The following is a 5,081-nucleotide window of genomic DNA, read 5'->3' on the forward strand; positions in this document are numbered from 1 at the left end:
TTTAAACGAGCTTAATTTTCTAATTTTTAACGATACAATAGCGACGATTATTATTATTTTTTTAAATTTGATAGGCTTAACATGGATGAAAATTCAACGCGAAGTAGGTTAATAGCGATATACTAATATACTAATTACATGGGATATAATAATATACTACACTAATAATGGATTTTTTCATACTTTTCGGTTATCCGAATTTTCAATTATCCGACCAACCCCAGTCCCCAATTGAGTCGGATAATCGAGGCTCTACTGTATCTTATTTCACTTAAAATTATCGTACATTAATCTTAATCAGTTATGCCCTTTATCAGTAGAAATATTAACTAGGTTTCCCTTATGTCAAAATCTCTTAAACTTTTTATCTGCGATCCTTTCTTACAACGAAAATTTTTAGATTCCATTTTACTATGAAGTTTGTATGGTGCAAAACATACCTCTGGATGGATGTACTCTAAAATCTACGTTTTTTAAATGCAATTTCAACATATCAAACATTAACAAATATGTAACACATTTCCTTCTTTATATATCGTAGTTATTTCATATGCATAAGCCTTAGTTTTTCCAAATTTTTCGACCATCTAAAAGTTTTAGTCCAACCCTCAAATGGTCGCGAGCTCTAGTTTAGGAAACGCTGTTTTGCAAAATAAAGCCTCGGTTCTAGAGAGTTCATTAGATGGATAATACTTTTTTTTTTTTTTAATTAATAATAGGCCGGATGGCAGAGTGGTCAAGGTGGCAGCCTACCGCTCTGGGGGATCTGGATTCGAATCCGAATGGATCAAAAATCCCCAGGAATTTTCCGAGAGTGGTCCATTCAGATATGTTGGGTCCTGTCCCTTATCACCGGTCGAACCCATAATGGGCCTGCTATAAGAAGCCCCCTTAGTGCCCACAGGGCAAAAAGAGTAAAAAAAACCGACTGATAAAATGCTCAAATCGATATGCAAAGAAAATTCATACAAATAAACGATCTGTCAAAATGCCATTATGCTTCTACTTGTATAAAATATAGATACTACATAAATACATGGATTGCCCCAGAGTGGTGGTAGCCACCTTGACCGCTCAGCCATCCGGCCGATTCTCGGTCTCTGTTAATTGCGGACAATTAAGAAAGAAAGACGTGATAAATATCACTAGTCTCACTATTGCAAGAAGAAACCTTTACTTATAACATTTCATATTTTTAATTATTATCGAATGGCCAAAAGCTTAATTTTGAGGGTAGTGATGAGTTTAAAAGAAAATTGTAAACATTAATAACGAATAACATCTTCCATTAAATCTAATCTCTTTCGAGATATGACACATGACAACCCTCTAGTTCCTCATCCTTTTAATATTAAGGAGATATGATGCTATTAAATTAATAAGAGCATCAATGTTCCTTATACACAAGCTATCATGCTAAATTTTGTTTTTTATAGATGCCAACGCACACATACACGGAATATATATATATTTTTTTACTTTTTTGAGTTCAGGAGGTCTCAAAACGTGGAGATTTACAAAAAACTCTGAGGAGCAAATTTGTCACAATTCCAATGCTTTCTTTTATTACGTGTACATAACAGCCGGGGAAAGAAAAATTAAGAATGTTTAGAAATGCATTTAACTTATCGCTACAGAATATTTTGTCGTGTTTAGAAACGTTTAAATAAAGGGTTAAAAAAGAAATGTCTTGTTATTTACTTTCAAAATTAAAAAGAAAAAAAAATAATAAGTAGGGTCATTTTGACTCTCACACTCTTAGTTAAGGGTTAAAACTCTTCCTTTTCTTTGCCCACTTTTCCACAACGAATGATTCAGATATTCTAACTCGTTGCCTTTACACAACACAAATGGCACGCCCCTTAACTAAAAAGAAAATGTTGGACATGTATTCAATTTTCCTCAAACATGGCGTTGCTTCAGCCACTCTATGTAGTACAGTACTAGAATATGCTACATAGAATATACTCAAAGACCCGGGAATAACGAGCTAGAATGCTCGTTGTTCCCGGGGTTTTTGAGAGCGGTAGCTGATACCTTCACCCAGGATTTCCAAAGATAAGACATTAAAATTGAAATGAATTTAATATATTTGTCTATTAATATTTTGCAAAGTTTTGAAAATTAGTCAGGGTCGATTGAAGGTCATTGCAAACGGTTTATTAAAAATTATGTGTCCAATAAGTTATGTCAATGGGCTATTGAACTATATCAATTATTGAAAATAGTGACATAAATTTTGATAATCTGCACTCCGGGTTTTTCCCGGTAACGACTTGTAATAATAAAACTCGAAATTAATATTAGAAGTATATTTATTATACAAAGTATTAAATAATAGATTAAAATTATTAAAATTAAAAAAAAATAATAAAAATTTGGATCATAAATTACTTTTGAAAATTTTAGAAAAGTTTTTCTGAGTTATGTAATTTGTAGATATCTATGTCCAAGATGGCGGAGACCGAGATGTTAGGAAAATAAGAAAATTAACAATTCAAAAATTTTATTTTGTTTGAATCATTTTTGGTAAGTTCAGATATTTAACCATACAGTCACCATTTTTAAGGGTGAAGTTACGCTTTATTATTATAATTACAACGATTATAGCGATGAATATTAAAATATTAATTGTAACTAACATTTTACAGTTTATCATATGTTGTGTTAGATCAAACATTGTCAACAAATTTTAAAACAGATTCTTTTCGGAAATTCGTTTTAATATTACGTAATTGATATTCGTTCAATATTATTGTTATTTAGGAAGATTTTTTTACTTTTTGTTTCAGTTTATAAATACGAAACTAATGGTAAAAATACAATTTTCAGTTAAATTCTGCTTTTACGCGAGATATACAACGAGTGTATGAAATAAAAAGTATTAAAATTGAAATGAATTTAATATATTTNTAGTATTTCCAGCAACGAAGTATTTAATAAAAATAAAAATGTTTTCGACTATATTTAATTGTCTTATTCAGTTAAACCATTTTAAAACTAAAACGAACGTAAAATAGAATGCAAGCAATACAACAGTTTAAAAATTGAAATTAATTACTACAAAATAAAATAAAACGTAAAAAACAAAATTAAATTACAATAAAATATTAATAAAAATTAATCGTGGTAAAGAATTAAATTAAATAAAGTATTAAGAAAATTAATCGTCATGGTAAAAAGATTTCCATGTGCAGGACAGACTTTCTGCGTCTCTATGGTTGAAGAATCCTTTGTTAATATGCATGCGCCTTGTAAATTTCAAGTTTTTCAATATGTTTAAGTACTTGTTTGTTGGTGGCTGTCCTAATTATGGATGCTTTGTCCCAATGAATGTTTTGTATCAACCAGTTTTCACTTAACTGAAACAGCATTTTTGTTTTATCTCCTGGTTTTATTATCTAAACCTGATCTAAACAAATATAACCTGTCAAATTGTTTAGTATCTTGGTCAAAGAAACTAATAGATTGTTGCTAATGTCATTTGCTAGTGAATAAACAAAGTGTTCTTTGAAAACCAATGTAAACGGAAAGTGAAAATGTAAAATATAACCTTAGTCAGATTATTTGGCTATATTTTATGTCATCACTTTCAGTTTACACACCTTATGTTGTTTCTAATTTAATGTAATGAATGCTATATATTTAAAAAAACAAAATGAACAGCTGACACAATATGCAGAGCCATAACTAGCCATTCCTGTGCCCTATGCAAGAATTTGCATTTAGGCCCCTTAATTTATTTGTTTTGGGAAAATAATAAAACAAATAGTGTACATTACAATAGATTTTTAATAAGATTTATTTTAATTAATTTTTTTTTGGCTTTCATTTCAGCATATTCATTAATTATACCTTCATAATTAATGATATTGTATTCTATTGAAATAATAGAAATATTGGATAATCATTTTTATCCGATAGTTGATCTTAAATAATTTTTTATTATGTTTAACTTGCTAAAACTTCTCTCGCACGAAGCAATAGAAACGGGAGGAGTTAGAAATATTCGAAGAGCGGCATTGATATTTGGGTAATACTCAATTAAACCAAATTCATGAAGAGCCTGTAGAATATTAAGCGGAGATGCAGTTTCCATATTTTGTATAAGAGTTGTTACTTCAAAATTAAAACTTTCAATTTCACTTGTGAATTCGTACTTTTTTAAATCTTTGCTATATTTAATAGAGAGATCTGAAGTCGAATTTTTTTATAATCAGCAACACTGGTGTATTGTAAAGACGAGCCACAGAGAAAGCAAAAATTGTCACAGATAGTTTTCATTTTTTCATAACGCCAATCTATTTGACACAATAGAGCATCAAGAACACTGTAAATTTATATTTTAAATAATTTTTCGGGTGTCAAGTTACTTTTTTTTCACTACTTTCTACTATTTCCATTATCTTAACCCTTTTTTTTTTTTTTTTTTAAGAAATCCCTTTTCTATACTTTTTGGTTTGTTTTAAGAATATGATCAATAATAGCATCTGTTAATATTGTTGGCCATAAAGCTATATCATTTATTACTTCCATGTATCTATATATATCGAAGCGTTTTTTTGGACTATTTCTATCTTCTGCGTTTTCGCAATCCCTCTTTTCAGTAGCATTTTAAAGACTGCGGGAGCTCCTTCGGGGCACTACGCGCCCGCATAGTTCGGTTACCGCTTAATCCGTCGTTCAGGTATACACCACACAGTGGCGTACCGTGGGTGTCAGCCCCCCGGGGCGGAGGAAAATTTCGGCCCCCCTTATTTAGGTATTTCAATTTAAAAGACCAAAATTCAGTTTTGTCAAAGAACAAGCAATGAAATTCTGTGCTAGTGCAGCGACCTGTTTAAAATAGTTCTATTGGATATTAGTGGTGTATATGAACGCGAATGAATCTTACAGGAAAAAAAGTCAACAGATTTCGCAGAATTTCATCGGATTAAAAATTACCAGTTCATCTGGACCAGGAGCCGATTCCTGGACTGTCCGGACGATAGCACTGTCGTAGGCGCGATGCAATTATAGGTTAGGATGTTTCAAATTTTTACAAGATATTATTATTATTTATTGTGAAATTTTGCCGCCCC

General features: G+C 30.8%; 1 protein-coding gene across 1 annotated transcript in view; it reads left to right on the forward strand.

Moving 5' to 3' along the window:
* The first annotated feature begins 2,427 nt into the window (after positions 1-2,427).
* LOC111621392 (mediator of RNA polymerase II transcription subunit 14-like) overlaps positions 2,428-5,081 on the forward strand; it is a 122,546-nt gene continuing 119,892 nt past the window's right edge. The window contains exon 1 of the mRNA XM_023363499.1: positions 2,428-2,529. The gene's annotated coding sequence lies outside the window, so the exon portion shown is untranslated. The remainder of the gene's footprint in view (positions 2,530-5,081) is intronic.

This window comes from Centruroides sculpturatus, unplaced genomic scaffold (genome assembly GCF_000671375.1).
Source record: "Centruroides sculpturatus isolate CEXI.00-Female unplaced genomic scaffold, Cexi_2.0 scaffold129, whole genome shotgun sequence".
NCBI classification, from domain to species: domain Eukaryota; kingdom Metazoa; phylum Arthropoda; class Arachnida; order Scorpiones; family Buthidae; genus Centruroides; species Centruroides sculpturatus.